At 57.1% G+C, this 12735-nt stretch overlaps 1 protein-coding gene across 8 annotated transcripts in view; it reads left to right on the top strand.

Moving 5' to 3' along the window:
• BCOR (BCL6 corepressor) overlaps positions 1-12735 on the top strand; it is an 83229-nt gene that overhangs the window by 25580 nt on the left and 44914 nt on the right. Inside the window, exon 1 of one of the 8 annotated variants that reach the window (XM_039380195.1) lies at positions 8206-8907. The exons of the other annotated variants lie outside the window; for them this stretch is intronic. The gene's annotated coding sequence lies outside the window, so the exon portion shown is untranslated. Of the gene's footprint in view, positions 1-8205; positions 8908-12735 lie in introns of those variants that run through there. 8 annotated transcript variants of the gene reach the window in all.

Raw genomic sequence — 12735 nt, 5'->3', positions numbered from 1 at the left:
TCCCCGTGGCCCTACCGCGGGGGGCGGCCAGGAAGAGCAATGCCCCGCCAGAGCCGCTTGGGAACAAAGCTGGGGGCGAGAGCGGGCGGGCGGTGCTGGTCTCGGTCCCCCGGGCAGCGTCCGCATCCCCCGCCGGTGACTCTGCCGCTCCCGGGTTGCCGCTCCTCCCGCAGCTCCGTGCGGGCCGCTGCCCAACCGAGCCCGGCGTTCCCCTTCCTCTAGCCGCCTCTCTCGCCGACTTTCGTCCCCGAGACGCTGGTGCATGCCTGTCTGTCTGGAGCCCGGTGCTGTCGCCCTTGCGACACACCGATTCATTTCCTTTCGGTTCTGCTGTCGGAGCCGCTGGGTGGGTTTTTTTTTCCTTTTTTTTTTTTTTTTTCTTCTTCCCGAGAGGTAGCCAGCGCAGCGCTCACTCTAATTGCTTTTAGGAGGATTAGGAGCAAATTCCTCCCCCAGCCCCCCACCCTCCGCCGCCTCTTCCCTCTCTCCGCCCCCCCCCCGCCGGGTTGCCTTCGCGCGCCGGGGTTACAGTTTATCCCTGGTGCGGTTCTTTGAATTGCTGTCACAAATAGGTGACTCAGAGTTAATTAGGAAGTATGCACCGGATCAATGGGCTGCACAGCTCATTAGTTATTCCCTAGCCTTTTGCAGCGTTGGACCTCCGGCTCCTCGCCCCGTATACCTCTTTAATACGCAACCTGGAGGGCTGGCAGGGACCAGGGAGCACTTCGGGTGAGGGGGGCTGGGTGCGAAAGGGCGTGATGAATACGGCCATTGAAGTTTCCAGGTTGGGAGGTTACGTACGGACGAGTGACCGGGACCCCCACTGCTCCCCCCCGAGCCCCTCCCTCCCCGACTGTCAAACCTGCCGCCCCTCACGGGCGTGGTGGGCCGTTGCCCACCCTGAGGTCGGCGGGACGAGCCCCGAATGTTACCAAAAACAAACAGGCACCAAAAAAAAAAAAAAAAAAAGTGTGTGTGTTTATTGGAGCGTACGCTCAGAGAGCAGACAAAATCTCATTTGTCAGGCATGAAGGTGGGCTGTGTGGAAGGCTATAAATATACCGGGGAGGATTGTATCGCGGTCACTTTTCTGTTCTTCGCCATTTCTAAGGTGAGTGGCGGAGGCTGAGGGACCGGGCAGGGGCTTCTCCTGGTATTGTTTGTCCGTCTGTGATAGATCGGTCTAGACAGCCGCTCAGGCTCCCTGCGAGCTCAAGAACCAGAGCCTGAAAGGGAGAGTGGGGGAGACGGAGAGGAAAAGGTCACAGCGATATTTTTTCTTTTTTTTTTTTTTTTTTTCTTTTTTCCCCCCCCCTCTTTTCTTTCCTTTCTTTCTTTCTTTTTTTTTTTTTTTTTTTTTTTGGTGGAGATTGTTGTTAACCCTTAAGGCCGAGAGAAGATCGGGGCTGGCTGCTCCGGACTGGAAAGCTGCGATAGCAGCAGCGATCGCAGGGATGCTGTCGGAGCCGGGGGTGGGGACGAGGCAGCGCTGCCCGGTCCATCTAATGGCTTTATAAGAGATGTTTCCCACAACAGGAAAAGAGTTCATGAGGCAAGCGCCAGATGATTTTGTTCCCAGGAGTTTCCTCTCTCTGGAAACTCCGAGGAGCGTTTGGAGCTGGGGTCGGGCCGCCGCAGGGCCGGGGCAACTGCTGCAGCCCCTCGGGCTCGGGGGCATCGGGGCCCACCATCGGGGCGTCCCTGGGGCTCTCCGCCTTCCGTGGGCCCGCCGTGCCCCCCCCCCCCCTTCCTGCGGGCTGCAGTGGAAACCCCGCGATGGATGTTCCTGGCCCCACTCGGGGAGGGAGTTTCCGTGGCCACCTTCAGGTCCCGTCAACTTGTCCCCCGGCAGCTCGGCGTCCTCTGCCCCACGGGGCCGTGTGTGTGCTCACAGCGTGGGGCAGCCCTCGGCTCGTTGTCTGTGCAGGCAGGAGCGGGCGTACCTGCCTCGGGGTGTTTGGAAGCCCACAGGAGCACACATACCTCGTGGAGTATAAGGGCAGGTGGAGAGCAGGGCTGCATTGAGGCTCCGGGTGGGTTGGGGGTTATTTGCAGCTCCTGCGTGCATGTGTGTGCTTCCTTTTGTGCTTGAGACGTCCTCGGTGGATGAGATGCGATCCTGGCGTGCAAGCCTGGGCGGTACAGATTAAAAGCAGTTAAGGCTTTAGAGCGATAGATAAAAGCTGGTTTTGTTGGATTCGCCTGCAGCGCAGACCATTCCCATCCCTCTTTGTCTGAGCCCTGGTTCCGGGCGCTACAGCCTTATTGGAAATGCTCCCGAGCAGTCCGCGCAGCCAGGGCAGCAGGCAGCTCAGCGCTTATTTACACGTCACATCTAAATACATCTCTAATTAGATAGAAGCAATGCCGGAAATGGCAGATTTGTTGCATATCTAATAGAGACCAGTGCAAACAGACTCAGCAGGGTTTCCCTCCCTTCTCCCCCACCCCCCCAAAAAAACCCCCACCATCAAGACCAAGGCAGTAATCTGAGAGTGAACAGAAATGACTTCTCCCATTTGAGCGCATTATGAACCACACATTGGCGAATGTCTCTAATATTTAGAGCAATACTTAGGATGTGTGAGCTGAATGCCCAAATATGGACTGGGTCTTGAAACAATACTGGTGCCTTGGCTTTATTCCTGTGCTGGTGGACAATCTAGGCTCCGTGTCACACGCTGTATCTGCCTTTACCAGGATGTGCCAAGAGCTGCAGCTTCTCAGGCAGTTCAAATTGTCATCCCTTTTCCCTCCTCTTCCTCCACTCCATGATAATTCACTTTTTTAAAAATTGATGAAGCAGCCAAGGTCCCCTAACAGCAATTAAGCTTCAGGGGCTCCTGTACAGTCTGTGCAAGCAAACTTTCTGGATCTGTGCAGCTGTGAGACCACATAAAGTTGTTGACATGCTTTTGTGTCTCCGTTTGTGGAGAAAATGGACGCAGGCCACCACAGCCCAAAATAATGAGTGCTGCACATACCAAAGTAGTCCTGGCAATCTGTGGCTGTCGTTTACAAGGTCTCTCAACTTTGACCGATGAGTGGCCCCTGCAAAGACGGGCAAAAGGCCTGCTCCAGTTCAGGTCATAGCTGTAGCAGCCACGTTGCCCTCGGAGTAAATATGGCTTGGAGTATATCGATGATTGGTATGGAGGACAGGTGATCTCTGATTTCTGCATGTCTTGACAGAGGTCTGGGCTCTTGCTGGGACCCTGCAGCATAGTTGGGTTGCACAGGTGATGTGTGATTCACACACCACAATAGATCACGTTTTTGCGCGGGCTTAGAAAGAGCAGCATGAAGCCGAGTTTAATACTTCTCCTTAGGCTGGTGTTGCTTTAGAAATAATTGATGGTCAGAGCGGGCCTGCTCCCCTCTTTCTTGGTGTCGCAATAACCTGAGTGGTGATGTGGAGAGCTGGGCTCACCCCTTTTAGCTCTGCTGAGCAGTGCTCGCTGGCTGCATCGCGTGTGTGTGCCGGAGGCAGCGCAGAGGCCCGGGCTGCAGGCAGGGGGAGTTCCCCTGGCCGTGAGCAGATCCCGTTAATCCTCTGGCCTTTCAGGGAACCGGCTTACAGCAACCGCTGCTCCGGAGCGACCTTTCCCTCCAACCCGACCCGCTCAGGTCCCCAGGCTGCGGCGGGCAGGGACGTCTCTGCCAGGGGAGTGTGTCTTTCGTGGGGGTTTCTCTGGAGCAGGCTGCCAAAGCTCCTTTGAATGGCTGAGCAGACGAGGTGGGGATGGAAAGGAGGCCAAGAACTCCTTGCTAATGTGGCTTTAGGAAAGTTCTGCTGGTTTCCAGCAGGGAATTAATTTTTTCATATTTGCTGGACAACAGTTCTTGGCTGAGTGGGGATTTTTTTTCCTCTCATCTCTTCCACCGTTGGAAAAGTTAGCGAGTGAGAGCACGCCTCTGTACCTGCCTGCCTGTTTTCTGAAACTATTTTCTGAATTATTTGGGACTCTCCCTTTGCTCTTTGCACCCCAAACCTACCTCATGAGCTGACAGATTTGGTGCTGTGTGATTAGACGTGCAAGGAAGTCCGCTTGGAGAAGATCCTGACAGCATGAAATATAATTTGTGATCTGAAAGACAGTTTTCAGTATAATCTCATTATGCACCACAGACTCCCGTGTTATTTTGTAGAAGGCGGACAATGATCAATTTACATTGACCTAGGGCTGGGCGAGCTTTTAGATGGTAATTGCCATATTGATTTGCATGCAAAAAGAAGACCTGCTAAAATTAAAGACCGGAAGCTAAATTAAACTAAATTTATTGTCTAGGTGCAAACTCAAAGACTTGTTAAAGTCTAGGGTAGACTTGGAAAGCTATGAAATTGAGAGAAACATGATTCTCATCCCGATCTCTCCGGAAAATGAATCTGCATGACGAAGACTGGGGCTGCAAAGACCCCATTGTGAGCGGAGGCACACAAGCCAGGGCTGTTCCTTGTAAGCCCTGACTCCCTAAACAATCGGAGAATAAAATATCTCCTCTGTCCAATGAAAATCTCGGCCTGAATGTTGGGATTGTCGTGCTAAGGAAAACAAAGCTTTATTTGGATAAGACAATTAAAGTGGAAAGTGCAGAATCCACCAGCCACACTGGGAACGGCTCGTATAAAGAGCCGAGTGTGTTCAGTAGAGCACAGGGGAAAGGGGGAGGTTTGGGGCCACGCTGCGCGGCCAAGCCCACACTGGGAAAGCCTGGCATTGTGCTTCCGCTGCCTGCTCCCTGGCCAGGAGAGATGAGAGTGCTCCCAGCAAACATGCTCTCCTTTCCATGGCTCCTGCTGCCCTCGGAGCAATCTCCCACATCCAGGAGCTTCACTGGCACAGTGCTGTGGCAGGGTCATTCCCCACACACCTCTAGACGGCCCACAGTGGGTTGCAGTCTGCCAGTCAGCCTGTTCTTTCTCAGAGTGTATTTTGCTTTTAGTTTTCAGCTGGAGTAGCTCTTGCTCTTACCTCAAGTGCTCATTTAAGGCTTGGGAATACCTCAACTGGACGTTTTGTATGTCTTTCAGTATTTGCATATTACAAAACATTTGGGCCCGTATCCTCTGTTATAAAAGTCAGAATTCCAACTTCATGGGAGTTTTGGAGTAGCCAGTACTTGGCACAGTTGATAGAAGAGAGAAATACACCTGTACTTGCACAGAGAGCAGACTCCATGCTTGGGACAGCCCAACGAGTGTCCCTGTGCTTGTGTGGACCAGGTGCTGTGGGGCTGCCTGTCCCTCACCCACTGCTGTGTTTCCCCTGCGTTCCCTGGGAGTGGGGTGGCATTGTAGCTGGGAGTCTCCTGGAGGGGGATGAGAGAGCTTCGAGGGGCTTGTTTACTTAGGGCTTGAGTATGGCATTTGCCTATGATGACAGGTAGGGGCAGAGAAGTGAAATCAAAGCTGTAGGGGCATATTCTCAGCTCTCCTTGAAATTAGCAGAGAAATTGTTAATGGCATGGGAGGGGATGGGCTGAGCTCCTCTAAGTGTAAATTCTCTCCCTGAGCCAAACTTTCTCTGTGTGAAAGCTCCCAGCTATGGAGAGATCCTACAGGGATCTCTGATCCCCAGGCAATCCCCTTTGCTCCCACGCCCCGGTGTGCTGTGTTGTGCTTTAAGCCTCTTCGGCTTGCCCACAGCAGTAGGAGGCTGACCTGGGTGTTGGGGAAAGTCCTTCCCACAGTCTTTGGTCCCCCAGGCTCACCTTGCTCTGGCCTGGTCGTGCTCCCCGTGCAGTGTGTTTCAGTAGTCAAGCACAAAGTGGATTAGCAAAGCCCCGTGCAGAATTAAGCAGCCCGGTGTGAAGTTATGCGGAGCTCCGCCTGGAGGACTGGCCTGCCTTTCCCCGCAGACCTCCTCTGCTGTGCCATGCTGTGCTTTGCCGTGCCAGGGCAGCCCAGGGCCAACAAGCAGGGATGGAGACCGTGGGGTCTCCACACCGCACTGGGTGAGGAGAGAAATAGCTCTGGCTAAAGTTGGGAGCAGCAGGGGAAGCCGGAACAATACTTGCAAGCAGGAAGTGATTTCCCAGGGTAAACGTTTTAATGGAAGTGTAACCTGGCATTGCACAAAAAACCCAACCCAGGGCGGCCGCTGCCAGCTGGGGAGGATGCAGGGCTCGAGGAGATGCGTGGGAGGCTGTGCTGTGCAGTGCCAGGGGCGCCCACAGCGGAGCCATGCGTGTGGAACTGGAGGCGGCTGTGGTGCGGCCTGCCCTGAGCAGGTGGCTGAAGGTTGTCTTATTTTAGCTACAGAAATATCTCTCTAGATCCATTACTGCAAGATCTCGTTTGCAATAAACTGTATTGGCTCCCCTCTTTATACAAATTGCTGGTATGAAAGAAAACCCAGCCTATATGCATGGAGGCAGGCATGAGCTAGTGAGATCAGGTTTCCTACTGAGCTCCCGGAGGAGAAGTCAGCATTTGATTGAAGCTACACTTGGTTCTTGGTTCCCAGGGGACAGCAGCCCTGAAACACGAGAGCCCTCCCTCCTTTTTTTTCCCCTTCTCTCTCTTCTTCCTCTAAAAGCCTTTGTGCTGAAAGAGCCTCAGTAGGCACGAATTGCCCGTCTCTCACAAGACTGTTGCAGCCTTTGCTGACATTGTTCTGTTAGCAGTGGTTTTTACCAGGCCAGCAGATTTCTAGCTACATATAGGCAATGAAGAGTCGATGATACTGACCTGCGAGTACACACTGGCATCTTTGGTCAGTGAATCAGATTCAGAAGTCGATTGGAGACTTATCACGTTGGTGTGAAGCACCTCACCTGCCTAGGGAGTGCTGCCCTTTGGCAGGAGTCAGGCCCAGATGGAGACGTGCTTCCAATAAAATCAGCTATTTTTCCTTTCTGGTACCAGCTCTCAAACTGCATATAGGTACCTAGAAAGTGTTACTCCATCTCCTATAGCCTCTTCAAGAGTTTGTGTGGGACACAAATTTCAGAGGAAGTTGCTGTGTCTTGGATTTCCCTTAAGAGACACATAATTTGGGTAATGCCAGAAGTCAGACTGGGCACAGAAATGTTTCCTCGAACAGATTTATTTTTCCCTTGCTTCTGTAAAGTAAATTCCACCTCTCCTCTAGCTTTGCTGCTGATGTAAAAACAAGTAAGGGCAGGGAAGGAGGTACGAGGACTTACACTCAAATTCCAGCTGTGCCCAACAGAAGGCCCACTGAGAGTGTGCAGTGCGCTCCTTTGCTGCCAGGTGGTTGTATGGTGAGCGAAGCTGGAGTCGCGCTTTAGGTTATTGGCATCTTTTTTTCCTTGCCTTACGATGGAAAGGGAGGAAGGTGGAAGTGCCTCTCAGCCGACCGGCTGCGCGGAGGGGCCGGGGCCGCCGCGGGTTGCGGGGTCACCGCCCAGGGCAGGGGCGGCGGAGGGGCCCCTCGGCTGTAGGTTCGCTGCCCCAGCAGGTCGGACCGGCGGCCCGGGGCGAGGCGGCCGGGCAGGGACTGTGAATAACCCGACTTTCCCGGGGAAGGGCTGCTCGGGGACGCGCCGCGGGGGCGAGCTCGCCGTGTGCCGCGGGGCGCCGCGCAGCTGCAGGCGCGGCTTTCCCCGCTACACGGCGGGGTTCCCCCTCGCCCTTCCCAAAAGCCAGACCGAGAGCGGAGCTCAACTTCTGACGGAAGGCGTTTCGTCGGGCGTGAGTGCTGACTGGAAACCCCTCTCCGTTGTGGGGAGTAGCCCCGCGGCGCTCGGGACCCCGCCGGCATCGCGTTGGCGGAGCAGCACCCCCCAGCCCCGGCCCGCAGAATCCCCCCGGAGCAGCGCGGCTCCGCCTGGCCAACCGCCGGGAACAAGCACGTTTCTGGCCCCTGGGCGGGGGAGGTGGGTAGAGGGTGTTCCTTGTTTCGAGTAAACCAGCTGCAGTAGTTGATGGTAAAGCAATGAAGGCAGACACAATGCTGCTGTTGTTGGTTTGATCTCTAACTGGGGATTGTTAGTCTGGGTTTAACTCTGTGGCAAGGCGGGGTGTGGGGGGGGAAGGCGAAGGCTGTTTACAGCCAGTGCAAATAATATGACAGCTGTTGGAGCGCGAAAAGCCCGCGCCTCGCCGGCACTCGCACACAAAAGCTCTCGCTGCGGCCGGAGCGGCCCCGGGGCCGCTCCGCCGCTCCCGGAGGCACCGCCCGGCGCTGCGGGGCCCGGCGGGACGGCCGCGGGGCTCTGCGGAGCATCCCGGGCGGCGGAGGGGCGCCCAGCATCGTCCCCCGGCCGCCCGCCGGGGAGTCGCTTAAGCAAACGCCACTGGGCGGGGAGAAGCGTCCCCCCCCACCTCCCCCGACCCCCCTTTCCTCCGCCGCTTGATTTACCAGCGCAGAGAGGCAGCGGGAGGAGCGGCCGGCTTCGTGCCCGGCCCCGGCGCTGGGAAATTCCCCCCGGCGGCAGGTTTGCGCCGGCCCTGGTGACTTCGCGGGAGCAGCGGGAGAGGCGTCCCGGCAGCCCCGTGGGAGGAGGGGGCAGCCCCGCTCCGAGCCGCTGCTGGCCTCGGGCGTAGGGCGGTGCGGGGGCTGGCAGCCCGTCTCCTTCCCAAACACGTGTTGGCAGAGGTGAAGTTGTTATCGCTTGAGATGGCAGCATGCGACCCCCCATAACCTGGACGCGCAGGGACCCCTGGAGTAGGTCTTCAGTGTAAAACTCCTCGTGCATAAATTGCCGGAGCGGCTATTTTCTGCTCAAAGCCTCTGCATCTAAGCCCCTCGGTTTGCCATCTGAGCGTAGGATATAAAATGCGGTCTGTTCTTGAAGTTTGCTCCGGTATCCAGAGTGATCTCCTGGCCCTTTCAGAAGAGCCTCTGGAAAGTCAAGGGAACTTGGAGAACTGGGTTCCGGCCTATATTTGTACCTGACATAATTTCGCTACCTACGAGAATCGCTGTGTTTTATATAGTAAGTGACCTCCACATACTATTGTCTTTTTGACGACGTGGCCCTGGGGTGGAAAGCAGGTGGTAAGGGGAGATGTTTATTTCCTCCCCCACCCCCCGTGTTAGTAATTTTGGTCTATGGGTTGTCTTTATCTATTTCTCTCCAGTCAATCTATTTTTTTCCTCTTTTTGGCCTTGACTGTCCCCTTGGTCCTTTATGGATTACGCTGTGCTATTAGTGGCAAAAGTACACCAGTAGTCATTCAACAATTTTAGCATCAATTCCTATAAACCGGTGTTTTATATGACATGTGCCATTTTTCTGCAAGAATACTGCTTGTGAAACTAGTTTCGCCTTGGAGCAAAGGCGGAAAGATAAACAAGCCTGCATAGCCAAAACACTTGCATAGCCAAAACACTGGCAATCGCTGCCTCCTTCCAAATCTTTTAAAGTCACGGAGCAATATTTTCAGGATTATGCTGCTGCCTCTGAGGAGGGAATGTCGCCGGCGTTAAAAAAAAAAAAAAGCTAATGCAAATTAGAGAAAAATAATTTTCTTTCAGCGATATGCAATGTATTAGTCACTTGTTATCATGCTTAGAGGCAGACCTCATTTGCGCGTCTGCCAACTCGTTCACATCTGCTCAGAGCTGTTCAGGGCATTTTAACCTTGGCGGTGTCGTGTCGTAGTCCCACGGATCAAGAACGAGTAATTAAAGCTCTAAGCAGCAGCAAAAAATTCATAGCCGCCCATCTGCATCGCAGTTGATTCGCTGCTTTGTTTCGGTGCGGAGCGCCGGGATGGGAAGGCAGGGCCGGCGGCGGCCTCCGTGCTGCCCTCTTCTCCGCCGGGGCACCGCCGCCACCGGCAACTTTACGTCCTTTTTTTCCCCCCTTCATTTTCTTACCTTTTTTTAAAAATTATTTTTTTTTTACAATTTTTCACGGAAAAAACGAGCGTTGTTGTTGGGATTCCTTTTCTCTTTCCCCGGTGTTTTCCGCACGCCGAGGCGGGCGGTGGTTGGTGCTGGCTGTGCCCACCCTGGACGTTTGCCTCTAAAGGTCTGGAGAAGGTTGATGCGAGGTCGGGACACGGAGTTGCAGCGACGTTTAGTCGAGGTGCTCGTAATGCAGCTTTCGTAAGCGAGGGCTCGCCAGCGCTTTCCAGAAGTGCTCGGGAAAGCGTTTCCCGTTAAAGAGAAACGTTAGCGCCATAAACCCGACATAAACTTTGGGGCGAGGCTAATTTTTATGCATTGTTCAGCAGAAACCGAGCTGTTTGTTTGTTGTTGGGAGGAGGAGGGAATAAAAGAAAAAAAAAAAGGAGGAAAAAGCCCCAACTTCCCAAGCACTTTTTCTTACATGCGGCCGGCGAAGGTCCCCGTGCCCTGGCCCCGGCCCCGCCGTGGCTGTGCAGACAAAGCCCTGCGGGGAGCGAGAGGCTCCCCGGCCGGCCTCGCTAGGTAGAACGAGAGACGGAGGCACCTAAGTTTAATATTTCCCTGTTGTGCGCCGGCCATTTGCTGCATGAGGCGCGGGAGCCGCCGTCCCCCGGCGGGGCTGCGGGGCTGCCGCTGCGGAGAGGGAGGGAGGGCCCTGGGGGGAAGCGGAGGGAGCAGCTCCCCATCCCTCAGCTCCGCGAAGCTGTTGCTCCGTAAATGAGGGAACCACAGGCCCTGTCAGCTGCAGTTATGCAAAATGAAGTCGTCCGTGATCAATATCTCCCAACGTCCCCGACGGATGCGTGGGGGGACCGCCCCCGCCCAGCGTGCGGCGGCGGCTCCGCGCCGGGGAGCGGTGTGCCGGGGTGGCCGGAGGGAAACCAAGGGCGTACGTCCCATTAATCACTCCAACCTCCCCCCCCGGGGGTGCGGCGGGGGCTGGGGGAAGGAAACGGGGGGCCGTGCTCCGGTATTTCTGCAAGGATAACGTTGCGGAAGTCAGCGCAGGCCTTCGCCCAACTCTCTCGCAGGAGCGCTGGGACTTTTGTATTCGCTGGGGGGGGCTTCCCCCCTTTCTCTCGCCTCATAAGTTTCCCGACCTATTGGGGGCGGGGGGGGGGCTCGGCGGAGCCCGGCTAATGGCGAGCCCGTGGCGCTGCGCTCGCCCAGCCTCCCGCGGCCGAACAATGGGGGACGAGCGGGGGGAAGGGGCTGGCTTGGTGGTATTTTTCTTTTTTTCTTTTTTTTTTTTTCCCCTCCCCTCTCTCTTATTCTTTCTATCCCCCTCCTGGAAAGCAAAAGCTATACGGAATAAAGGCAACAATGAAGGGCTCCCGGGATGCCGAGTGCGCGGCGGGTTAATGGGCTTGGGGGGGGGGGGGGGCGCGCAGGCCTGCGCTTTTCCTTCCCCGCTCCGTGAATGCGGCCTTAAATTACCTGAAATGCACATTTCTGCTTGGCCCGCGGTGCGTGGGTGTGTGTGCCTGCATGTGTGTGTCTCCCTCTCCTACTGCTGCCGCTGCTCCTCCTGCGCAGCCCAGGCTCGGCTGCTGCCTGTTGTCTCTGGCAGCAGCAGCAGCGGAAACCTCGCTCCCGTGCGTGTGTGTGTGCGAGTGAGTGAGTGTGTGTGTCTAAAATGGCGCGGACGGCCTGGGTAGGGAGATGCCGCGGCGGGTGGGCGAAGGAGGGAGCCCGGGCTCTTACCGGGGGGCCCCGTCTGCGCGGGGGCCCGGGAGGTTCCTGAGACTGAGCCGGTTTGCGGCTCCCTCCCTCCCTCCCTCCTCCGCCACCGCCTCCTCCGGCAGCCTTGCTCCCGGCACGGCCGGAGCGGCGGCAGGAATCCCCCCGGCCCCCCGGGGGGAGCATCCCGCCCGCCACCGCGGTGTGCGCTGGCGGGGGACGGAGACATCTCCCGCGCCGGGGGGGGGCGGCTCGGGGGCGGACGCCGTAGCGGCGGTGCAGGGCTGCCAGTGCGGCGGACGGGGTCGGTGTTTCCCGCGAATCTCTGGGAAATCCTTCATGCAGTGATGCCTCAAAGTTGGGTACCAGCTGCCTCACCTCTCCCCGCTGTGTGCGTGGGAGCCTTTGCAATCTCTCCGTCGCACCCCCTCGATGTGTTTAAACCGAAGGGAGGGAAGGGGGGGATGGGAGCGAGTGCCCCCGCCATGCAAAATGTCCCGTAACCTTCAGGTGTGGGCATCGCCGTGTACCGAGGCAGCTTTGCCCCCCCGAGGCAGCCTTGGCCCCCAGGGCGCCCCGACGAGGTGTGTGGGGGGGTCTGGATCTTCCCCTGGGGCTCCACGGCGGGCACTGCCGTGCAGGCTCCGGGGGAGGCAGCCAGGGTTATTTGAAGGATCGCCAGCCATTTTAACTTTCCCTCATTGGCCTCCTCCCCCGCCCCCTTCCCCAGTTCGTAGGCTTATCATTAATTGAAAACTTTCCCCCCCTCTCTCTTTTTGGCTGCCGCCGGCGCTGAGAGCGATGCAATGATTCGCCTCGCAGCATATGGGAGAGGGGGAACGCGCCGCTGCCGCTACGGCTCTGCGACTGTCTGTGCAGGGTCCAAGGCGTGACAGGCGGCGCGGGGGGAGCGCGGGGGCCGCCGCTCCCTCGGGCCGCCTGTGCCGGAGGGGCCGCCCCCGCCGGAGCCCCCTGCGGGTGGAGGTGCCTCCGTGGGGCCGGAGCCAAGCGCAGCCCGGCGTGGCGGTGCCCGGGGCGGGGAGGATGCCCCGCTGGTGCTGGTGCGGGTGTTGGCTCTGGCTTGGCGGCCCCGGGTGCCCTCGGTCGGCTCCGCCGCGCCGTGTTTACACGGCAGAAAGTCCCGGTCGCTGTTCGACACGTGACGGTGTGGGAGCCGCGGTGAGGGGGGGACACGGGGACGACGGGGGTGGCTGCGGCAGGAGGCTTA

This window comes from Pipra filicauda, unplaced genomic scaffold (assembly GCF_003945595.2).
Source record: "Pipra filicauda isolate LSUMZ 115617 unplaced genomic scaffold, ASM394559v2 scaffold18_size4552066_pilon, whole genome shotgun sequence".
In the NCBI taxonomy this organism is placed as follows: Eukaryota; Metazoa; Chordata; class Aves; order Passeriformes; family Pipridae; genus Pipra; species Pipra filicauda.
This window is presented reverse-complemented; position numbering and strand designations above follow the sequence as displayed.